The sequence below is a fragment of the Ambystoma mexicanum genome, chromosome 7p (assembly GCF_040938575.1).
Source record: "Ambystoma mexicanum isolate Mex_15411 chromosome 7p, UKY_AmexF1_1, whole genome shotgun sequence".
In the NCBI taxonomy this organism is placed as follows: domain Eukaryota; kingdom Metazoa; phylum Chordata; class Amphibia; order Caudata; family Ambystomatidae; genus Ambystoma; species Ambystoma mexicanum.
In genome coordinates this window covers 766,524,334-766,550,650 of record NC_090939.1, presented here as the reverse complement: position 1 = coordinate 766,550,650, position 26,317 = coordinate 766,524,334, and positions in this window count along the sequence as shown.

Genomic DNA, 26,317 nt, shown 5'->3' with positions numbered 1-26,317 from the left:
TTAATGGGAAGATGTTCTAATCTTAAAAGAAGTATAAATCTTCTGAGCCTATGGGACGGGCATAGTAACAAGTATTGTTGTGATTTCTTAAATGTGTATAACCTAGATTGCAAAAAGTTATACCTTTTTAGCTTGCGGAGATGTTCGTAATTCGCCAGCCTGTCCCATAGCTCTAACCGGCTTCCCATTACAGTCTGCATTGCCTCCGTATACGGCCCAGTTCGGTGGGACGAGCAGATGTCCCTAAGCAACAGTTCCATTTGATTTTTGAGTTGGCTAGTAGAGCTTTCTTTATTGATTTCCAGAGCAACTGTCGTCAATAAGGCATTCCCTGTTCCATTCACCATTTTTAGATAGAGCCCTGCTCTCTTTTTCGGTACCAATGCTTTTAATGATATAAGTCCCAACTCAAGTCTTAGCAGAGCCATTGGAATGCATGTCGGTAATCCCAATATCTTCGTCCAATATTTGCCCTCTATGAGTTGTAACCAGTTCAGCTCCACTTGAATCAGTGCTTCTAACCCATACACCATCATAGGAGAGAGTACCTGGATATATAGATGGCGAGTTCCCGATAGGGTAAAGCCTCTCTGTTTTGTTGTAAAACTTTTAAAGAGGGCAGTTATTTATGCTGCTTTTATCATACGGTTAGCTTGCATATGGGATAATCACCTTTGGGTTCAAATTCAATTCCAAGGTATCTATATAACGGAACATATGTGATTTCAACACTATCAATGTGTAGCATAACAAGGGAGGATCTTTTAGTTGTATATCTTATAACATGTGTTTTCTCCACATTAATAGTGAGCCCATTGAATTCCCAAAGGGCTTTAGCTGATCGGCGTAATCCACTAATGGTATGATCGAATACCACCAAATCGTCAGCATATGCAAGTACCAGCCAAGGGGTTTTACCAATACTCGGAGGGCAGTATTTTGCCAAAGCTATTGTCAGGGGGATATCATGTACATATAAATTATACACTAGGGGGCAGTCACACACCCCTGGTTGACCCCACTATTCTGTAGTACTTCTTCAGACATGTGGCCTTCCTGGTCTAGTTGTAATTTCACCTTGGTATTCTGGTGTAATAACCTAGGATAATATAGCAGGTCATTTGGGCAGCCTAGTTTGTGTAGCTTCATCCAAAGTCTCTCTCGGGGAATAGAATCAAAAGCAGCTTTGAAATCTACATAGAGTGCATACAGGGGTGGTTGCCCGCTCTGTTGGGCCCTACTGCGCATATGGTCCATGGCCAAAAGGTTATGGGTAGTAGAATAACCTTGCCTAAAGCCGCATTGAAACTTGCATAAGATGGTAGCCCGATCCACCGATAGCTTTAGTTTTTTCAATAGTAGTGAAGCAAATAATTTGCTTGTAGTGTCAAGCATTGAGAGTAATCTATAATTGGGATCCAGGCGATTACCCTTTTTAAATATTGGTATTAAAATGGCTGACTGCCAAGAGCACGGGACCATACCTACACTCAAGATCTTCACAAACAAGATATTCAGCAAAGTAGCCCAGAAGTCGGGATGACTCTTTATTACAATATTTGCCAGCCCGTTTGGTCCAGGAGCCCTGGAGGATTTCAGTAATTTAATCTCAGAAAGAATAGAGTCATAGGAGATATCTATGGTAGGTTCAGACGGTATTTTGCCTATCACAGTCATTTCCTCGCACTTAAGTGCTACATTACGGTTCTCCAGAAACCTACTCCATTCAGCGCTGGCAAAAGGGTTAGCTATCTGCCGTGTCTTGTTACCCCTAGCTTCATTAAGTAGCACCCAGATGTTACTTTCTTTCCTAGAGCTGATAGTCTGTGCTAACGTTTGCCAAGTTTTATTTCTATCAAAGCTTCTCTTTGCCTTAATATCTGCCCGATATCTGTTCTTTAGTTTCTTGGAAATGGAGTGATAGGTCTCCCAGGTCAGGCTAGATTTCTTAGCCCGTCTAAGTTCTGCCCTCAATGATCTCTTATCATCTCCAATATATCTATCATAAGTACGGGGTTTCTCCTGTTCACTGATCATAGCTCTAGCTGGGGTTGATGCATGTTTGTCAGAGAACAGGTGAATCCAATCCTCGACTTCATCAATAGACATCTTATTAAATTCGTCTAAATTGGGGTAGCAGTCTTTTTTTAAAGCTTCCTCCGCTCGTTGTACATTCCTGTCAGACCATCGGATACTTGTACCAGCGTGATTTACTTTTAATTCCCCCATGGTACACAGTTGAGTATAAACTTCTGGCATGTCAAATGTACATGCCAGAATGGATGGTCACTCCAGTTATTTGGTATAACGGCAATGTCATCAACAAGAAAAAGCATGCTTAGGGAAAAAAAATATAGTCCAATGTGCTGACCAACGGTCCATTGTTCCATGTGTGTTTACCCAGATGATCACTTTTAGTTCGTCCATTGATCATCTCAATTTCCCAATTTTGAAAGAATTGCACCCAGCCTAATCCTTCCCCCTCTACTTTGTGATGCACCATTACACATTGTGGATGCAATTTTGGGTTGGTAGTTCTCAACCCCCCCCCAGACATATGGGTATTAAAGTCTCCGACTACACAGACATCAACGTTCTCTTGAGTGGTTAGCCAATTAGCTGGAAGCTCATGAAGAGCTCTCTTATCACTGCCCCAGGTGGATTATATAGGCAAACCATTAGCAATTTGTCAGTGCTCTGTTTGCCTTTGTGCACTATTTCGAGAGCAATCATTTGTTCATCTTGACTCACGTCAATCCTCCTAGACCAAAACATGTTAAACACCCCAATCCATAATCCCCCAAAGGGCCGCCCCCTTTCTCCTCTTTTAGCAAATGTCTGATGTCCCATATACCCATCCAGAAATAGGGGGTTAATCGCCAATGTTTCTTGTAGACAGATGCAATTATGTTTAATTAGTTGGGCGATCGGCCCCTTTTAATTTAAGAGATGGGGAAAGCCCCTGCAGTTCCATGACGCCAACGATAATTTTCATTTACATGCTGTGATCATGGGTAAAGTCTCAGCCAGCCATTTCAATACAGTTTGTACATCTGTCAGGTCCACCTTCTTTCCAGTTGGCAAGTTGGGACAGGCGACTATAGGGTCAACTGTTGCTATTTCCGGCTCCTGACAGCTGGGATCATTATAATTCAAGACCGCATCTATCTCAATATCCACTGTCCTCAACTCTTTTTTGTATGCCCTTAATAGTTGGGCGGTAGAGATAAATTTGCAGTGCAACGCTGACACCTTAGGATTGGATCCGGACAAGGGCTCCAGGTATTGGAAGTCATCAGATTGTAAAACTCTTAATTGGGGTACTGAGATCATTCTCTTAAGAAATTCTGAGCCTGATAGCCATGTGCATTCTCCAGTTTGATATAGGTTTTTAATAATACAAGTGCGATTTCCCCAGACTTCATCGCCCTCTTTTAAATTTTCTGATATGGAGAATGCAGAATTGTGTAGGCTGCCATGATCACTCGCAATCTTAGAGGTGTTTACGGGAATATCGTCTTCAGGTAGAGACTCGATCATTGAAGTCTCTGATTCCCAGGTCCCCTCTGGGGCTTCAGCGTCCTCCGCAATCAGCCAGCTAGTCAGTCGGCCCTCCCCCACAGTATTCCGTTTCTTGGCATGAGCAGCTCTCATTTTGGCTTTTTTTGAGCGGAGTGTAGCCTTCCCTGTCTACGGCAGAGGTGAACCATGGCTGCTCGCTCTTGCCCCCCGGGATGCTTGCTTGGCCTTCCTGTGTTGTTTACGTGTAGGTGGTATATCTGAGTGTTCCAGATGGACTAGATCTAGGTCTTGGACTTGTTGCTCGTGTGTCTCGTTCGCCATTAAGATGGCTTCAGATAAATTGCATTCCACCTCCTCGGCCACGTTCTGTCTTTGTGCATTGTTGTTGATCAATGCATCCGTGTTTGCCAGTATACGCCCAGATATCTGTAGTAAGATTTTTAATGCAAACTGCAGAGACGCCACAGATGCTTGTAGTTCGGCAGTTTCCAAGGCACCCGGATAGCTGTTACTTGCTCTCTCTGCTTCAATGTCAGAGGTGGTGTTGATGATTAAATTAGGTGAGGCAGATAATCTCCCCAGAGTCCCTGCATGGTTTGATGGAACTACATGCTCTTTGGGCTGCCTCTCCATCTTGGAGAGGTTCAAACTCCCGGAAGGAACCACTATCTGTGGCGTCATACCTCTCTGTATGTTCAGACATAGATTCAAAAGGGAATTATTATCGATGTCTTCAAAGTTCAGCGAACTGCCCAGATTAGAGGTGTTGATCACTTGCTCCAAGGGTGTCTCTAGAGCTATGGAATTAATTTCCGCTGGAGGATTCAGAGGAAAAAATCCCATAATCCTTCCTTGATCAGGAGGGATACCCTTCTTGGGTTTGTTGTTCTTGCCGTTGACTTCATCAATGGTGGATACCATAGCTTGCTCCTGCTTCTTTCTTCTTAGGTTGTATTTGGAAGGGATGGGCTTTTTAGAGGGTGCCATCTACTCAAGTCTTATGAGCAATCCTCAAGCCAATCTAGCTCGGTTATGTCGGGTTTCAGGATCAAAGGGAGTGTATCCCCGCAGTCTCCTGATTGTATCAGAGTTCAGGATCAAAATGGATATTTTCCCAAGGTCTCCTGAGCACAGCCACTGACTGTGGCTCAGCTCTAAATAGGGAGGAGGCGCAGATGGCTGTGGCTAAAAGAGTGTCCAATATTTGCTAACAAGCTGGCCACAGCACACACCCATAGATTCTTTCTACTCCAGGTGTCAATAAGCTGCACTACAACGCTCTACTTATTCTCAAGTGCTCTGGGTCTTGATCAAGTAGTCCCAGAGGGGGGTTTTAATCAACTCAATCTCAGCCTCAGAGCAGCCCCTCTGCTCAATCACTCCCTTCACCCCTCCACGAGCACACCTAGGCAACCCACCGGATGCCAAGGTCTGCCGAGCAACTGTACTCTGGCAGTAAAAGAGGGGGCAAGGGGAGGTGGGCGACAATGAGGCGGGTAGGCAGACAAACACCAGATGCGATTTACAACGGGCAACAACACTGGGCCGCACACAAGGTGAGACTTCCCTACCATGCACTCACAGCTCCTGCCCAGCGATTATAGTGACCAATTCCAGCCAAGGGAGCACGGATATTCCCAGCTTCGGTAGCTATTCTTCAAGGCTGAACTGAGCCGTAATCACCGTTGCAGCTCTCAAGCCCCAGGGCACATGAAACTGCATGCAGCGCGGAGCAGAAAGCACACCAACTCGCCGAAACGCCAGTAACGCCCTCAGGCTGCTAGAGGAAAGAACCCGGAATCTGCCTCGAGACCATCGAGACCGTCAAGCCGCACCAGCTCTCTCTGATTCTCTACAATTCGCAATGCTGGCCGCCTCCAAATGACAAAAGGGTCGAGTCAATTCGACCGAAAACAAAAGGATAGAATTTTTTTTTAAAAATGTATATTTTTTTTGTTGTTTTAGTATAGGTTAAAAAAGGTGTTTTTTAAAAAAAAATTCAACCCTTTTTTCAGTCGAATTGACTCAACCCTTTTTTTCATTTGACCCTTTTGAATCGAAACTTTGACCTATAGCCGTGTTGGCCCGTAGTGTGAATAATGTGTGCCACTGCATAATTGCGCCAAACCTGAATTGGGAGATTTCAATGCACATGAGGTCGTAGCCACAGTTCCCAACTAACTTATGTGTTAGCAGCAGAGGTGGTGAGGGAGGCAATGGCATGCTTCTCCATTCATATGTGTTTAAAAAATGTTATTGTCCCTACGGGACGGCCATATTTTTTTAAGCCTAAGTGGCTCGATTTTAGAAAACTTTCCTATGGACCTTACCCGAGTTTTCGTCCATTAAACGCACGCAAAAACAAGCACCAGGGAGCCGCCATTTTCTGATAATCCTATCATTTCCCCCATCGCCCTGGCTGACTTGCTTTTGCGGCACTAAATCAAATCCCCCGCCCCTGAGCCTGTCATCAGCAGACTCGTACCGCCCATTTCCCAACGCCAAAGCACGTTTTGTGTCAACATTCGCTGCGCTTCAGCTAATGACGTGTCGCCATGGAAATGGCAGGCGCCTCTTTCCTCAATAAGTATAAACAGACCGTTTCACAACACACAGCAGCAGATTTTCGATTCCATTCCTCTCTCTGTGTTACTTTGAGTATTCTGTGACTCGTTTCAGTGCTCTGGTCAGCTACCTTCGCTGCTTGTAGCCCGTGTGAACAGATATCAGTACCACCGCTATAAATTATTTTAGTTTGTTTAACACACAATGGCTACAATAATGCCCTACATGTACAAGCCCGAGTATACCGAGGAGGAACTACTGGAAAGGGAAGCACGCGAAAACGATGGGGATTTGGAGGGCAGTTGGCAGGACGAATCAACAGATGAAGAGGCTGGGCCTAGTCGCATGGACGGCGTCTCCACCTGGTGCACATGCAATCGGTGCGTGCTAATGCCAACTGAGGACGAGAACTGCTGCTGCCGAGAAAACTCAGGATGCCTGGCCTACATTTCGGAAGGTGAGCCACGACCGCAATGCATCACCGAGCTGCCAGACTTCAGGGCAGCCTGCCTCACACGGGCCGTGTTGAGAATAATGATGGTGCTTATGCGCGAACTTCGCGGAACTGTTCGTCCTCGTAATCCGAGTAACAAGTAAGTATACTCTGCTTGTCATGCCACTCCTATTTCATGTTCTTCTACTATATCCAAAATTACATCTACATATCATTGTAACGCATGTAAGTCGTTCAATAGTGTGCATTGTCTAGATAGCATTTGTCCGTGCAGAATGTCATCAGTTACAAGAATTGTCATTGACAACAAACGTTTATTAAACTTATCTTGGTATTTTAAAAAAAGTTTGTTTCATTCCTTTTCACAGGTGGTACAGGCTGGTGGCCTATCGTTCCTTTATATGGTGGCTCCACGGGAGGCTTGGACACCGCGTTCGAAGAGAGATACCCGCCTGTGCCGTTCGTGTCATTAGAGAAACGTTCCCGAGTGACAGCGGTCAGTATAGAGGATTTTCTCTCACTGTGCTGCAACCTGACCTGTATAATCTTTAAAGTCTTGTATTTTTGTGTCATGAAAATAAGATACAAAATAAAACACCACATATATTTTAACAACGGTTGTTTCGATTTTTTAAATGAATCAAGTGTGTCTCCATTCAAGGATGGACGTCAGACATCTGTGCTCCGAATGGGTGAAGGTCTGGTCGCTGTGAAGCAGGGTGGTCACTATCTATCTAAGCTAACATAATATATTCTCGATAATGCATGCACTAAATAACACTTGTTCAAAGTCTTTCAGTGGGTTATGTCTCTATAAAAGTCACACATATATCTATACTAACAATTACCATTGGATTATACAGGCCTTAGGGTCTCAACCACTATAATACACCGGTTGAAGTGTGGGTCTGTGCTCACAAGAATCTCCCGTATGTGGCATTTGTTATTGATAAGCAACGATATACTATCATTGATATAAAGACGATATACTATATATTGATATAAAGGCGGTTCGCGCCAGTGGATGCGCGCTGTCAGGGGCGCGAAAGGCCAAGGTGCCAAACTACATGTACACTTCAAAAGGTATCCCACGCCAAGGGGCCATCGGTCACATGGCCTCCTCAGACCCCGTTTCTCCAGCCAGGCCTCCCCTTGAAGCAGGCTGCACCCCTGCAATCCACATAAGTGTGTCTCCATTCAGCAGTCTTCCTGTGCCTTATCTGCACGCCCCAGGCCCATCCATCCCACCCAACCTCTATCAAAGGCGATTTGCGCCAGTGGATGCGCGCTAGCAGGGGCGCGAAAGGCCAAGGTGCCAAACTACATGTACACTTCAAAAGGTATCCGACGCCAAAGGGCCATCGGTCACATGGCCTCCTCAGACCCCGTGTCTCCAGCCAGGCCTCTCCTTGAAGCAGGCCGCCCCCCTGCAATCCACATAAGTGTGTCTCCATTCAGCAGTCTTCCTGTGCCTTATCTGTACGCCCCAGGCCCATCCATCCCACCCCCCTCTATCAAAGGCGGTTCAGGCCAGTGGATGAGCGTTGGCATGGGGGGCTGTCAGGAGCGCGAAAGGCCAAGGTGCCAAACTACATGTACACTTCAAAAGGTATCCCACGCCAAGGGGCCATCGGTCACATGGCCTCCTCAGACCCCGTGTTTCCAGCCAGGCCTCCCCTTGAAGCAGGCCACCCCCCTGCAATCCACATACGAGTGTCTCCATTCAGCAGTCTTCCTGTGCCTTATCTGCATGCCCCAGGCCCATCCATCCCACCCACCCTCTATCAAAGGCGGTTCGCGCCAGTGGATGCGCGCTGTCAGGGGCACGAAAGGCCAAGGTGCCAAACTACATGTACACTTCAAAAGGTATCCCATGCCAAGGGGCCATCGGTCACATGGCCTCCTCAGAGCCCGTGTCTCCAGCCAGGCCTCCCCTTGAAGCAGGCCACCCCCCTGCAATCCACATAAGTGTGTCTCAATTCAGCAGTCTTCCTGTGCCTTATCTGCACGCCCCAGGCCCATCCATCCCACCCCCCTCTATCAAAGGCGGTTCTCGCCAGTGGATGCGCGCTGGCATGGGGGGCTGTCAGGGGCGCAAAAGGACAAGGTGCCAAAGTACATGTACACTTCAAAAGGTATCCCACGCCAAGGGTCCATCGGTCACATGGCCTCCTCAGACCCCGTGTCTCCAGCCAGGCCTCCCCTTGAAGCAGGCCGCCCCCCTGAAACCACGACATACATACGTCATTCATTCACAAACACACCCCTGTTTCTAATACTTTATAAACCACTTGATATGTCTCAAAAGAACATCTTTGTGCTTTGCAAGTCAACTCCTGAACGTGTTACCTGGCAACCACTGAGATCTACGCTAATCTGCTCGTCGTCGTGCTATCCGTGAACTTCTGTGACCGCTTAGAGCAAACCCATCAGTGTGCTACCTGTGGCCACCCACCTATTCTCCTGCAACATACTGCTCTGCTTGCTGAATCCAACTGTTTGTTGGTCAAGGTAAGGCCATGTATCCTAGTCATATATCGCAGATTTTTAAATTTCTATCTATTTGCGAGTTGAGTAAACAATAGTGCTATGTTCATTGGTCTCATTGCTATTGACTTGAGTTTCCATTGCTATGCTATCAATAGATCTATTTATTTTCATCTGTGTCTATTGTAATCGAATTGCATCCTTCGGGGGTCCAGTCTATAATGTAAGCATGTTTCCTTCTCGTGCAATACAGAACATCCAAGGGATGAGTCGCATGTTCAGATTTTAGTCACATCATTTATACATTTCTGCAACTTGTGCAAATACTAAGCCGCACGTAATGAACTGGTATAGTTCCTGCGACCAAAACAAACCTTGCATTGATCATTGTATGATTCATTTACTTTTGTACCAAATCTTTATTCTTGAAGATTGTATAATAATGTAGATATTTACTTTTCAGATTTATCAACAATGTCTGCCTGTTCGATTAGCGGTTGCCCTTCGAAGACCCATGCGAAATCTGAAGGCACTAAAATGCATGTATTCCCGAAAACTGTTGATCGAATAAGAGAATGGGTCAGACGTTGCGGATATCCACTGGATGAGCTGGAAAGTAGAGTCCAACAAGTCTTACAGGATAAGAGGGGTGATTGATACTGCATCTGCAGCCGGCACCTTTCCTTGGACATGTACACAACATCTTGGGTAACAAAGAAGAATAAACGGCGAACGACACGGAAATTGCTCGAAAACGCTATTCCCACTCTATTCGTCCACATTCCACCACCGGTGAGTCAAGAGTCCGGATTTAGCTTTAGGCCTTGCGGTAGTGTGTAGGTATCCGAACGGATTAATTGATATTGTAGGTGTTCTATCCCTTGTAATAATTTCGATATTGATATGAGTGTATAGTTTTTTGAATAATGACATTTATCAATATATTCTTTTTCGATTTCATAATCCACAAACGCAATGTGTATATATGGGAACAGGGAACTGTGCTGTATTGAGCATTGTTCAAGTATTCTGTCGCCTTACATGGCTATTTTTAATATTGGCATTTCATTATCAATCATTAATTTACCTTTACAACTTCTTGACTATCCCTTGAATCTGAAGCAAGAACATTCTACATCCTTGATGTGGTCACAGTTATCAACCACTTCTAGCGCGTATCAGGTAATCTTACCAGGCTAATCCGCTACAGACTTGTTTTATGCATGTCAAGTAATAGTTTTATTTCATCGTGTAATTATTTTACCGAATGTTTGGTTAGTGCTTCCCAATTGATAAACCTTAGTTATCGTCCACTGGTGTTTATTTTCAGTTATAATTAGTGTTATCCATACTAATGCAAGTACTGTCTTTCAGGGAGATGCTGAAGCGTCCGCCACATCTACAACATTCCTAGATGTTCTTCACCAGCAGGAGGTATGGATACTGACAGCTCCATCGAGCGTCATCATCAGAGCTGGAATTCTTGTTGTTTGATTGTTCTACACAATGTTTCATTTGTGGTTAGCCGTTGATATGTACCTGTGCTGTCGACCCCAGGTGTGTGTTATGTTTTCACTATTGTAATACTCACTAATGCAAGTACTATGTTTCAGGCAGTTGATGGAGCGTCAACCCTTGCACTTGATGCAGAGCCTGACATTCAAGTAATTCCAGGGGAAGTGGAAGCGGGACCATGCGTATACGAATCGGCGCAACAGCTTTCGGAAGTGCGCACTACATTTGCAACATCCATAGATATTCTTCAGCAGCATGAGGTATGGATAATGACAGCTCCATCATGCGTGATCATATAACATGATTCCATTTGCTATACTTTCTTCCCTATTAACGCAAGTGCTGTGTTTCAGCGAGACGACGAAGTTTCCACTACAATCCCAACATCCAATTTAGATGATGCAGATGTAAATAAATCGGAGAAATAAGTCGATGAAATGTGATCACATTTAGATTTTCCTTGATTCTTTTGGACAATGCATCATGTGCGGTTATCTCTTTATATGTACCTGTGCGTTCGACCCCAAGTGTGTGTTATGTTTCCAATATTGAAAACCATACTAATCCAAGTACTGTGTTTCAGGGAAACGATAGAGCTTCCACCACAATCACAACATCTCATTTAGATGATGCAGATGTAAAGGAATCTGAGAAATAAGTCGATGAAATGTCATCATATTTAGATTTTCCTTGATTCTTTTGGACAATGCATCATTTGTGGTTATCTCGTTATATGTACCTGTGCCGTCTACCCCCAAGTGTGTGTTGTGTTTCCAATATTGAAAAGCATACTAATGCAAGTACTGTGTTTCAGGGAGATGCGGATGCCTCCTCTCCAATACAACCATTGATGGCAGTCCATGCAGAGCCAGAGGTATGGATACTGACAGCTCCATCGAAATAGATCATCACTGGTCGAATACTTGTCGTTTGATTGTTGCACACAATGTTTAAATCGTGTTTGGTTATTGAGATGTACCCATGTGTTCGTCTTCACGTCTGTTTTATGCTAACAATATTTTGATACATAGTAATGAAAGTACTATGTTTTAGGGAGACGATGGAGCCTCATTCCGTGCTGTCTATGCGGATACAGAAAATATAGTCGTTGCAGCACAAGAGGAAGGGAGGACATGCGGAAACGAATCGGAGCTACAGCGTGCAGATGTTGAAGGTCGAGTCAAAAAAGTTGCAAAGAAAAAAAAAACAAAAAAAGGTTAGTTACAGACAGTTCATAACTTTAAAAAAATGTTTGTGCTGGGGACTATTTTATGTTTTTTTCCAGTCAATTGTACTACACTTCATCTTGTGTTTAAACTGAACATCCCTTTTCCAATCTCTCCTCCAGTTACCCGTGGGTGTCAGAACTATACATACACAGACAGTGAAACGAATGAGAGATGTGGCTTGCCAGACCGTGTACACTATGGAGGAACTATTAATTGAGGCGAGGCGTGTTCAGGCTCGAGATGCTCATGTCCAATGGCCAGAACATGAATTAACTGTGTTTGGAGACTACAGCAAAGTTGCATTGGACCATAGCTACAGTGCGACCGCACCACCACAAGAAGATGTTATTGAATGTATTGAAGATAGCTCTGAAGTAGTTGCAGATCAATTCACACAATCTACACCCGCCAAAAATTTGCCACCAAAAAACATGTCGACATTGTTGTGTTCTCCCATCAATGTTGAAGTAATAGATGTTGAAATGACAGAGAATGAACCAGCCGCAGCATCCATAGATGCATCAGAACTTGATATCAGCGATATTACTTTCCAATGTGTTGAAATCTCCACAACGTCACAGGCCGAAACAACTTTGACGCAGGATGACAGTCTAATGAAAGAGAGCAAATACATTGTATTCGACAGTTGTTTGATGGAAATTATAAGTACGCTGAAATGTGTGCATTTCATTAGAGGGAACGTATGTGGGAAGCCATTGATTAATGTGACTCGTCAAATAAAAGGCAGTAATGTCAAAATAAATGCCGCCTGTAGATTAAATCATAGGTTCTCATGGTCTGCACAACCGATGCTGGGGAAACTGCCAGCAGGCAATCTACTGTGTGCAGCTGCATCACTTTTTAGTGGCTCCAGTTTTAGAAAGTTAGAGGCTTTCTTTCAGTTTGTGGGACTCCATTTCATTTCTAAAGCGCTGTACTACATATACCAACGTGATTATCTGTTTCCGGCCATTAGTGATGCTTGGAAAAGTGAACAATTGTCTCTAGCAAGTACATTCGAAGGCAAACGATTCAGGCTAGCCAGCGATGGACAGTGCGACAGCCCTGGATTTTCTGCCAAGTACTGCACCTACCACTTTCAGGACATGGATAGTAAGAAAATTGTGAGTTCGGTGGTCGTGCAGGTAACAAAATGTACATCGTCAGTGGCCATGGAGAAACTAGTATTTATAAAAACAGGGGAATATCTACAATCAAGGGGAATGCACATCGACCTCATAGCCACAGATAGAAACGTTTCAATTGCCAAGACAATGAGAGAGCAGTGCCCACATATTAAACATCAATTTGATGTCTGGCATCTTGCTAAATCAATCAATAAGAAAATCTCGGCTGCAGGGGAAAAAAAAGGTTTTGAAAGTATTTTGCAGTGGTCCCATTCTATCACCATGGAGCTCAAAAACTTGTGAAGGGTCAGTGGAAATACTACTTGAAAAATGGTGGTCACTGATGCACCACTGTACCAACGTTCACCGCTGGACAGCAAATCAACATTTCCACCAATGTGAACATGGCCCTTTGTCCCCAGAGGAGGCACGGAAGAAGAAGTGGTTGATTCCATCTTCACCGACACACAAAGCCATTGAGAAGATTGTTTTCGACACAACTCTATCAAGAGATTTGAGAGGACTGACAGAATTCTGTCACACAGGAGATTTGGAGGTGTTCCACAATATGTGCCTAAAGTACAGGCCAAATAGCTTGCATTTTAGCTTTCGGGGAATGAAACATCGCACTCTACTAGCGGTCTTGGCCCATAACAGCAATGTCGGATGTGAACAATCTAGGACTAGGGGTAAAGTAAGGATGCCGCGCTACACTAAGGTGTTTTCAAAACGAGGTAAGCAATGGGTGATCAAACCAGTCTATGATGAAATGCAGTTCGACTTTGTGAAAGGCCTTATTGTTGCTGTGTTAGAGAAGCACAGATATGGAAAATCGAGACCAAACCCATGCCCCCTCACCCCCAGCGCATACATAGAAGAACAGCAGGAAGAACAAGGAGCGCACTTATCATTTGAACCAGGACCCAGCGCACCCATGGATGACAAATATGCTGAAACACACCCACTTCACCAACAGTGCAAACTTCCATGCTACATTAGAATCAATGCTGCAATATCAGAATCTACCAGCACAAAAATCCCTGTTTAAAGGCTTGCAAATGCCTATATGAATTAACATGGTCTAAATGCACAGTGTAAAATCATGTTTCAGGAAAATTACAGCCAAGTTCATTTCACTCACTGAACACTGGCTGCGGGAGCCTCATCAATGTTCCTCGCAAAACATCCGACCTACCAAAGCCGCAAATTCAAGATAAAATTGCTTTCTGCAGACAAACATTCCTCGCAAAAACCCAGTCCGACCTGCCAAGGCCGCACATTCAAGATAAGACTGCCACAAATGCGAATAAATCACGGCAACCCAGTGTGTTTTTTTTTTCTTTCTGGGAAAGATAGACATTTTCTCAAGGACTCGCACAACATGTAAAACATAACTTGTAACAAGAATGGCGCAGCCCAGCCAATCTGTGCCCAGAGCCCAGGTGCGAACTGTTTGTTCAGCTAAAAAGTTATGGGAACAAAGTCACATTGCAACAAGTTAAGAATTAGGTAATGGGGGCTGGCACAGCTAAATCAACCCACTGACGCAAGAGGTTAATATCCAATTATCAGGCTCTCTATAAGGGCTACATAGGTAACCTACCACTTTGCAGCCAATAGCAGGAGGAGATAGGTTTCTGGGAGCTGATCCAATTCTGTGAGGTCAGCCTGCAGTGTGATTATAAAGCTGACTTGCAAGCCAGCCCCGGGGGAGACGGCGCCTGAACTTGCGATGCACGATGCTCTGTGCTTTTCTTTTGCTTTTTTTTCTTTTTTCTTTGCCTAGAAATAAATGCAGTTTGAAACATGCTGCTGCCTGCTTGGGACTCTGTTGCATTTCTGGGGGCCATATGGGAGGTGTTGGGGCCTCCCATAGCTGGTGAGGGTATGGCTGCTGGCCCCCCACTGCCCTGGGGGTGGGGGGGATCCAGCTTCTCCCCAACAAGTTGGTGCCCTCTGTGAGGCTCATTGCTCATTGTAACATGGGTGAATGAGCACTGCCTGCGCAAGCCCTGCGGTGGACTGAGCTCCCTGCCGCCGACTCAAGGAAGCTGTGGGACCCTCGCCTGCACCTGAAGACCACCGGAAAACGCGTAACCGGCTAAAGGCTTCGGGGGCCACTTGGAAATACCCCGCTTGAGGGCAGGTGAGAGCCCTGCAGGAGAAGGGGTCCGGTGAAGTGCATTGAGGGGGTGTCCAGCAGCGGTGCAACTGACAGTGCAGCATAGGAAAATGTAAGTCAACCAGCAACATGGGCTTTGAGGGGGGGAAATGTTTAAAGTATTATGATGCATTGTTGATCAGTATGTTGCAGAAATGTTGAGTTCTTTTGTTTGGGTAGAAACTGAGGGAGGGATTGTAAATTGGGTGGTGGGTGATTGTACATTGTCGCAAAATTCAGCGCATTGGTGGTGATCGGCACGTGAATTGTAGTTGGGACTGGGGTGGTGGCAGTGGTCCCTTCTTGTGTTTTTGAGCATATTGGGTGGGATAGTGACTCCCTACATATAGAACAGGAGTGCCGCGCTGATTGGTCTGGATGGTGATTTCATGTACGGGGGTCTGGATTTCCTATGAATTGACGTTATAGATCAATGAGTAGATGAGGTTCCCTGCTAATTGAGCGTTTTAGTTCAGTGAGTGGATGATGTTTTCCCGCAGGAGGTAGCTAGATTGTTCCCGAGTGCGGAAGATAGTTGGCTGGTTAAGGTCCCCTGGTGAGGAGCGTATCACACGTGAGGCGAAGCAGCGTGTGCAGTCCAATTATAAGAGTTTTTGTGGTTTACCTTGTTCCAGTTGAGACAGGAAGACAGCTGTGGGGATTGTGGGGTTTTATTTTGGGATTTTTGTGGGGTTGGGAGAAATGGGTTATTGTTCTGTGTATGCACATTTGTCTGTTCATTTGCATTGTGTTTTTAGTTTGGTGACGTCACCCTCAGATTGATGCATAGGACACAAAGTTTTGATGGTGAGGAGATAGTGGTGTGGTTTTGGATTTGCAGAGTAGGTGACCCAGAAGCGGTGTGTGGAAGACACATGCGCAAGATTGTGGGGGTGTCCCGGAGAAGGCAATGTTTTGGTGAAGATGGGCTGCACGTGGAGTGCACTGGCTAAGGTGCGGAGCCAAGAAGGTTCACAGAAGTTGAAAAATGTTCAATTATCTTCTAACTTTTGCTCCCTGAATAGCGGACTATCGAAATTTTCGAATTGAATAGAGGTAAAATGTATCACACAATACAGAAATGACTCCCCTTCACCTGTTGTGTAGCACACAGCTTCCATGCCGAAATAAGTCAGTAAAACATAGTGTGCAAAGATTCAAAAGTACTGAAGGTAAATTAAAAAGACCATGGCTGTTCATAGGCGGCTTCTCCAGAAGCGTGCAGCAATCGCTAAGGACACACATACACAGCACTTACACGGGAATAGCTTTAAAAGCACATGGCTACATTTGAACTGTGTGCACGAAGGAAAGGGAAGATGCGAGGGGTCAGCTCATGCTGAACCAGCACGAACAAAGGGAAGAGGGGACTCACCCTTCTGAACCTCCGGGAGTGTAATATTTGATAACACAGGGGCAGAGAAAGGGAGATGAGGACAAGTAGGCACAAAATAAATCATTAAAGTATGCAATGGGAGGGGCAGTTAAAAACAGCTTCAACACACACGCACAAGAATGACAATAGCAGTGTCAACAATCACCACAATATGCACCGCCCATGTGGGGAGGATACATGGGGCAGGATGGGATCATTTCAGCAGACACCACAAGCACCAACGCAGGTACTGTCACCACTACATGTACAGACACAACAAATGACAGCACCACTACCCCAGGACTGACTAGAATCACAACACAGGGGCACTGTACAGCAGCCAGCAACCATACAGAACACTGACACAATAGCAATGGTACTGGTTACATGACTGGGAGGGGTCTTCCTGATGGGGAACAAACTTTTCAAAGGACATAGATTGACATTATACCACTAATAGGACAGCCCAAGACAACCTTGATTTGACTCACTCTGCCACACACACTCATGCTCCACCTCCCCGACAGAGCGGGCGAGACGCGCGCCGACACACTCACTCAAGCACACTTAATAATGCAGAGGAAAATTGCATAGGGGTGGTGATAGGTATCAAAACATTTTCTTTTCTGGGTGACAGTGGGGCGACTAGGACATGCATTAGGGAAGAGAGATTTGTGACATCATGAGCAATGTGGATATGACCACCTTATTAACAGAGAAATCCATAACTTGTTAAACACCAGGCATACAGATGTTGAAAGTAAGGAAGATTGTTTAAGAATAATGGGGGTGCACGGTACAGAGGGGGGTGCATAATGATAGCGCATCACAAGAGAGTACATTTAGCTACATTTTGAGCACACATCTTTCAGTGAGGAGACTGGGCTCATGAATACACGATTAACACAGAACAATTAAATGAGACACAAAAGGTGGAAGAAGGTGCACTTGAGGGGGGAGGCCTACATTTCATTGACAGTTCACCACAGGAGGAGAGAAATAGGGGTAAAGGGTGGATGATCCATGTTCCCAACAGAATTAATTTGGTGACACAATAACAGTGCAAGTGGTAATGCCACTAGCGCTTTTGAAAATAACAGTGGCACAAATGCATTAGCCAACACACATAGGGAAAGAGGTCATTGCTGCACGAACTGGAGAATAATGGTTGTATTAAAATTTGAGAGCAGATATTGGGGGGAGAAATATATTGTTTAAATGTAACAGTAATTACAGTAGTGGAGTAATAAAATACTAGACTAAATGAGTAATTAACAGAGTAGGTAGGCTTTAAAAAGTGGACATGGGGTGGGATAGACAAAATGGGAGTAAATGGGTAGCGGATTTCATTAGTAACAGCTTAAAGTGCCTGCAGTTCACTGCGAGGCACGCCCTGAGAAGTGAGAGAGGAGCCATAGAAAAAAAAAAAAAAAGATTTAAAAACCCTGCGATTATCTTAACTAAGTAACATGGTGCACTTAATTTAGAAACACAGCCACCCTATATGACAAATTTACCACCCTGATGTTTCCCTATTTAGCTTGTCAGTGCTTGATGTCCCACGGGACAAAGGCATGCACTATAAATAGCTTACAACAAAAGCACAGTAAATATAAAGATCCAAAGGCCCATTTGAACACTAGCACCCAAATTGCATATATATGATCCAAGTGTGTAATGAGTATCTTCACATAAATTAAGTGCCTACCCATTTTCTGGGTACATTTCGAATTGTGTAACAATTTACAGTCAGACCGCCATTGAACGCCACCAGGTGGTGACAGGATGGTGCATAGGTGTACCATTGGCTCCTCCCACTAGGACACTGAATAGTGTGAGAGTAGTGCAGAGAGGTTAGGTCAAGAAATTGAAGAAAATGTAAATTCTCAGGTCTCAAGCGCTTCCATTTCATTTCTCGCCAGATATAAAGGACCCAGGGCAGGCCTGAAGACAACGGACAACCAACACCCAATGGCTATGGACTACAGTGGGACATTTTCCCCTCCTGACAGACTTTGTTAGAAGTGTAAGGCGTCAAGCCCTACAAAGCGGTGGCCACCCTGGCAACGAGGGAGCAACGATCAACAGGGCCAACGCAAGAGATTTTCATGAACCTCAAAATAGCACGAACTCTCCCGAGTTAGGGAAACATGGCCATCCTATGGTCCAACGCACACTAGCAACTAGAATAGGGACTGACACACGCATTTCCAAAGTTTAATTGCGGTTCATATTACATTTTTTGCACCTAAAGCTGTAACACTGTTTTGTTTCTTCTCTTTTCCCCGCACGTGCAGGTTGTTGCGTATGTATGCTGTTAGAAATGTGTAGGAAATTTCCTTAATGTTATCTTCCATTAGAAACTGTAAGGCCTACTGATTAAAACATTGTGTAGCATTCCCCACTCAATTGCCCACCCTATCAAGAACCTCAGACCCCTTAGAGCATGTTTCCCTGAAGTATATTTCCTTGCGTCCATTGAATAAACAGCCCAAGATTTTCCCTACCCATATTGAGAAATTTTGAAAAGGCGAAATGTCCAGGGGGAGGTTTGATTTTTGCCCTTAGTGATTGTTTAGTTTGCGGAGCTTGAGGTTACTAACAAGTATTAACGTATTAACGCCTTTCTTGCGATTTTCAGGCGGGCAACTTTATCATCTCATCAGCTGCAAGGACCCAGCAGCGTAAGTGGTTATGGGCACGCAAATAAGGACTTTTACCTTCACGATGGGACTATTAATGATGAACGAAATAATGGGGGCGGTACTTTGAAAATTATATGTAATAGTGAGCATTACCGCTGTATCCCCTGCTAACATTCCCTAACCTAAGCAGGAAGAGTTACGGCGTCAGTGGGTGAGGAAAAGCTGCTGCTAAAGTAAGGAGAGTTAAAGGCAGACACAAGGGGAGTAAAACATACACATAACACACATATCAGAAGTGACCAACAACATGCACACATGTACAAAATTGGTAGGGACACCACTGGAGAGAGCTGTCCTGACAGTTCTTTAACATATGCCGGAAGAGAATTGATTACAACAGAAATTACTACAGCAGAGCACGACGCCCATGTATGACAAGGTGCGAAGAAGATTGCAAGGGAAGACAGCAACATTGAAATTGAAAAAATAAATAAATAAAAAATAAATAAATAATAAAAGAAGAAAGAAAAACAAAAAGAGAGAAGAAAAAATAAAATGAAAAAGACAAAAATATGATAAGTGCCTAACAGAGTGGGAGAAAAGAGCAAAGATGGTCACTGAAGAAGGACGTATACTGTTAAGGTACCAACGTTATTTTACCAGCACAACAGTGACAAGAAGTGGACAATCATGCTGGATGCGAGAAGGTTGAGAGAAGTTGCGAGATGAGAGCAGGAACATCACTGCTTATGGACTACTATTGAGCACATGCATCCAAAGATCAAAAGAAACTACCACTGAATTGGGGAGGAGAGTGTTCATTGGTGCGCATCAGCATGCCCTTGTTGGTGATGACCAAGGAAGATGTGAAGAGTGACACATTAACAAAGATGGAAAACAACGGAAGAAGAGAAACAGACAGAGAAGTAAAAAGAGGGGGGAATTACTTCTCGAGCGAGAAAGAAGAATGAGTGGGTGCAGTACCAGCATACTAAAAAATGATCAGCAAAAAATGCATCTGAAAATAGAAAGCAAAGAACTAGCTAGTGCTTGCATGGTAATGGATGACATCATGACTGCCTGGTTGCTTGAAGGTGATAACGGAAGGACGAGTACCGAGCACAGCACCATTGTGCAAGATAGAGATACATTGCAAGAGAACAACAGAAGAAGTTATCCGAATGCAAATAAGAGACATGGTGAAAGGAAGAGCCAGACTAAGATAGCGGTGTGCAACATGGTTCCAGCAGTAATAAAGGTGGCCACTCCCTGTGATCAGAGGAAGTACGAAGGGAAGTGAGTGTGGTGGAACACATAAGGAGAACACTCCTATATGTACTGTTCATCGACAACAATGCAGAAAATTATGGACACTTCAAGGAATTGGCAAAGATATGCAGACCGGAAGGAGGTGAATGTTGCTTGGTGGTGTGGTCGACAAAGTCGACCAGAGGGGGGACTGAAGAGGGAAAATCGAGACCAAACCCATGCCCCCTCACCCCAAGCGCATACAAAGAAGAACAGCAGGAAGAACAAGGAGCGCACTTATCATTTGAACCAGGACCCAGCGCACCCATGGATGACAAATATGCTGAAACACACCCACTTCACCAACAGTGCAAACTTCCATGCTACATTAGAATCAAAGCTGCAATATCAGAATCTACCAGCACAAAAATCCCTGTTTAAAGGCTTGCAAATGCCTATATGAATTAACATGGTCTAAATGCACAGTGTAAAATCATGTTTCAGGAAAATTACAGCCAAGTTCATTTCACTCACTGAACACTGGCTGCGGGAGCCTCATCAATGTTCCTCGCAAAACATCCGACCTACCAAAGCCGCAAATTCAAGATAAAATTGCTTTCTGCAGACAAACATTCCTCGCAAAAACCCAGTCCGACCTGCCAAGGCCGCACATTCAAGATAAGACTGCCACAAATGCGAATAAATCACGGCAACCCAGTGTGTTTTTTTTTTTTCTTTCTAGGAAAGAAAGACATTTTCTCAAGGACTCGCACAACATGTAAAACATAACTTGTAACAAGAATGGCGCAGCCCAGCCAATCTGCGCCCAGAGCCCAGGTGCGAACTGTTTGTTCAGCTAAAAAGTTATGGGAACAATGTCACATTGCAACAAGTTAAGAATTAGGTAATGGGGGCTGGCACAGCTAAATCAACCCACTGACGCAAGAGGTTAATATCCAATTATCAGGCTCTCTATAAGGCTACATAGGTAACCTACCACTTTGCAGCCAATAGCAGGAGGAGATAGGTTTCTGGGAGCTGATCCAATTCTGTGAGGTCAGCCTGCAGTGTGATTATAAAGCTGACTTGCAAGCCAGCCCCGGGGGAGACGGCGCCTGAACTCGCGATGCACGATGCTCTGTGCTTTTCTTTTGCTTTTTTTTCTTTTTTCTTTGCCTAGAAATAAATGCAGTTTGAAACACGCTGCTGCCTGCTTGGGACTCTGTTGCATTTCTGGGGGCCATATGGGAGGTGTTGGGCCTCCCATAGCTGGTGAGGGTATGGCTGCTGGCCCCCCACTGCCCTGGGGGGGGGATCCAGCTTCTCCCCAACAGCACTGTTAACGGAGGGGAGGCTTGCGTACTGCAAATAATAAAACAAACAAACAAACAATAAATCTCACTTTTAACTCAACTCCTGTGGTACTTTATACTTTCCCTGACCTTCCGCCAAAAATTAAATGCCTCAATTTGGGCTGCAAATCTCGCAGACAACGTGGACAAAATTGGGGCACTTAGAACGCGCCAGCCAAGCGGGCCGTGGCATTTGGGAGAGAAGCCAGTTCGCATTTGCACATTGAGGCGCACTACATAGACCGATTCTAAACTTCAAGTTCTCACAGATGCCTATACTACGTGATGTTGCAAATAAAGAATGCGAAGGACAGCGGCTTTGATTTTCAGCTCGCGCCCAGATGAGGCCCACAAGTCGCACTGGAAGTATAAGGGTCTATTGTTTTTTGACCTTGAGACAGGGGTGCGCAATAACGTAAGAGACGATAAGGCAGAAAATTCAGAAACTAGACCGAGTTTCATTTTAGTTCAGTATACGAAAAATCGTTGTCGAGAGCACGGTCCGTTTTACAGACTGCATTACGAAGAGACACAATGGAAATTTCAAATATAATGTAAGTAAATCTGTACACGCTTTTATACCGGAATTAAGATTTAATGAATGGATGCATGAATAAAAGAATGAATGAAGAGCTAGGAAAAGCAAGGAAAACGTGTTCGTAGTGGGCACAAGGGCATTCAGGTCCACTGGTCTCACCGATCTGGGTCCTTGGCCCAGCCACTTTTCCCTGCACTGCCTACCTGCACTACGGGACTGTCTCTGTATCCTTCAGCCCCTTCTCCCGGCATTTACCTTGCACTTGCCACCAGCTGGCCCTATTATTTAATTTGTATTCAACTAACCATGGACAGCACTTTTGCCTCCCCTGCCCCATTCCCCATGCGCGATCAGAAAGACACCTGGCCTAGTAGGATCGTTGTCTGTCTGCCCTTGTTCCCCACCTCCCTCGTCGCGCCTAGAAACACTTGAGTATAGGCGCGTTACAAATGCCATATCATATATCATATCATTCCTCACGCATGTAGACTAACTGTGGTTTATCATTGTGTGTTGGCCTCGATTTATTTCGTTACTTTTCGCATTGATTTTAGAGCATCGAACTATCCTTGCAAGCAAATAGTTTCTGATCGGCTGTAATAAATAAAATAAGTAATATTCATGAAGATCGGCTGGCGAGACTAATTATAATTTTTTTGTTTTCATAACAGGTATTTGCTCCCCTTCTGCTACTGCCATCGGTTTGAGACACCAGCAGATGGCTTTTACAGTAGACACCTGCAGCTTCGTGTGAACAATTGGAGCACACTGACAATTTTATGGGACAATCGCCAAGGGCCACATGCCCTTACGCTGTACTAGTGGTTAGAAGCAATATATCAACCTTTACGATGGACTAGTGTCTAGTTGATGGAACAGCCTTGCGGTTCACCGTGCTTCCAAAGTGCTTCTTTTAACGAAAAACAACACCCTGTGTGCCATGGCAGATACAGATAAAAGAAAATAAATGGCTTTCGGAGTTCATATGGCAATTGCTGAATATTCTCTAAACATTTAATGTAAAATAAATGTACTTTACCAAATGTACCGTGTTGCTGTTTGATTTTAAAGTACAGTTTCATATTCCGAATTGTGGCGCGCTGTGTTGTGAGATGGTCTGTGTTGGTTTCCGGGTTCTGTGTGGAGTCACGTAGAAGACGACTGGGCGCGTTTGCCTACGCAGCACAGTAACGTCACGGAGAGAGGCGGGGAATATGAATGTTTTGATAATGTCAGGCTCAGGGGTGGGAGAATTGATTTAGTGCTGCAAAAGCAGGTGAGCCAGGGCGATGGGGGAAATGATAGGATTATCAGAAAATGGCGGCGCCCTGGTGCTTGTTTTCGTGTGCATTTAATGGACGAAAACTCTGGTAAGGTCCATAGGAAAGTTTTCTAAAATCGAGCCACTTAGGCTTAAAAAAACATGGCCGACCCGTAGGGACAATAACATGTTTTACTAGACCATGCCTTTAATGACGCATGGGTACTTTCTCATTATGAATACATTCAATGGCTGTGTCGTGTTTCTCCACCAGTGGTCAAGTGTGGTGTGTCTAATGATGTGGTTGTGCCTGTCTCTACATTTATCTGTGTGTGTTTGCTTGCTTGTGTGGTTGTTTAGGGTTCTTTGTCTGTCCGTATTGGCTTTATTACTCTTCGCGGTCCATGCGTTGCTCTTCGTTAGTGAAATGCCCTAGTATTTCTTTTAATGCGGAATTACAGGAAGCTTTCAAACAAGGCATGCTAGATGGCCAACACAACCCCTCACATGCTGTGTTCAGACAGGTGCTGTGCACCAATGCCCATTCCTGCCTAATGTTCATGTTGCTGCAGCAGCCCTGTCTTGGAGGGTGCTGTACTGAAGGCTTGACCTATTCCCAACAACCCATATCGTCATCCCCAATGCCAGTGACTCCAAGTAGACTTACTGTTCTTGAACCCCAACCCCTGCGTGCTGCCAGCAACAAGCAAAGCAAACACTGGTTCCTTTGTCCTTTTTCTTCACCCCTGCGTTCATCCCATCCCTCCCGAGTTTCTTGTGCCACATTTCGGGTGAGCTACGGACGGCACCACACAGGGCAGTGCACCTTACAATAATCTAAACCAATAGCCACAAGGTTTATACCATCAAGTTCACTCTTTGATTGTCTGATGTGTGAAGTATTTTTATCTCACTCGTGGAATTCAATGCCAGTCTCTTGCAAAGCGTAATATTTTACAGTTTTCATAATTAAAACCAAGGGAAGGCACACAGGCATTTTATGATACAGGGCTTAATTGTTCACACTGCACTCTGTGTCACCCAGCGTGGGACTGCATGCAGTGCCCTAGGCCCTATGCATGACCCGCCTAGAAATGCATGTGGGTGTACATACTGGCCTTGGCGTCTTCTCAGCTAGCGAGCGGAGACACCGTCCCACGCGCCAAGCCCTGCACGCTTGCAGCATGAGTTAATGCACACTGGCATGTGTGCACCCCAGCATCTTATTGTGCACACAGGCCCCGCATGGCTTCCCTGAGCGAGACCATGACCTTAGTCAAGACAGAAGCATTGTGAAGAGCTGCCAGGTCATGTGCCTGGGCGAGGTCAGCCTCAGCAGTAATGCTAGATTTAGCCACAGTTCACTGACACGCCTTAAACCAAGGCAACCTTTCACGTGGTTAGACCTAATAAAAGGCTGGCCACTTACAGTAAGCTTCTTTAACCAAGATATTAACATGTAATGTGACTGCAGTATTGGTTGAGCACCCTGGAAATGTCCATTATGTTATTTGATATTTGTATATTTCCTGTTTCCATTGTTATGGCTTAGAAGCGCGTTGGTGGAAGAACTCCCTTTGGAAGACCGTAGTCTGTGCAAACATGAACATAAAAAGAGCATTGCATTGATTGCATTCATATAGTAATTCGAATTGGGTGACTATTCAATTACTTGCCGAGATTACTGCTTTCAAACATTATGGAAATCATGCAGCACATGCTGCTCAGGTGCAGTGATGGCTGCTATGTCAGGGAGTAGCTGGACCGAATTTCTCATGGGACTCAGCTGTATTCTATGGGTCATAATCATACAAATATATATCAGGCAAAAAAACAACATGCCCGTATTGCCTTGAATATGAAGCATCTCAATGAGCAGTTTGCAGTCGGTGACAGTGAAGGAGAAAAATAATGCTGACACGCCCAAATTATAGAAATTGTTTTAACTCCTAATTGAACACCAAACAAATGCTGCAACATACAAACATAATGCACACAAAAGTATGCCTCCCTCTCAAAAGTTCCTAGTTATACCTGCAAAAAGTAGGGAAATGGGCGTGCCGCGACCATTCTGGCCGGTGCCCTCTGAGGAGCACTTCACCCCCGGCATCAAAACCTGGCTATGCCACTGCAAGGGGGTGTCTTAGGCCTTGATTGTTAACTGCATGCAAATACAAGACGGGCACTTAGAGCAGCTAAAAGGTTTTCGAGTTTAGGAATGTTAGCTAGAATCGGAATGCATAGTGAATCTTTTACATATATACATATTGGATTTATTATTTTGCAATTATCATTTTACAATGGTGAAGGCCTATTTTCCAGAGTGCTTCACCTAGATATATATTTATCCTCTCGGCACAGAAGCATCAAGGTCACAATAAGTCAGCAATCTAAGCAAACCAAAGAAAGATAGAAACTCTTTCTTTGGATGGCTATCCAAAGAATAACCATCCAAAGCTGAGCTGTCAGGATATTTTGTATTGCATAGTTTATTAGATAGGTTGCAGCAGGCCTTAATCACCATATGTTAGACTAAAGCATTGTCAGTTTCTTTAAAACCGAAATTGGTCCTACTTGCTATTACGTATTAGAAACATACATATTGGAAATAGCTGATTACCCAGGATAGATCTTAGATACAATTGGACTAGCACGTTCACCAGTAATTAGGTAACATTTAAGTGGAGTGTGCAAAAATCAAAGATGTTTCTAATAGGACAGGACTCAAGACGACAATCTCGTGACACTTGACAGACACTGAGGTTGCATGCAAGATAGAAGCAGAAGGCTGATTACAAGCCAGGCAGGCATGAAGGCTAGCTGGGTGTCTGAGTTAAC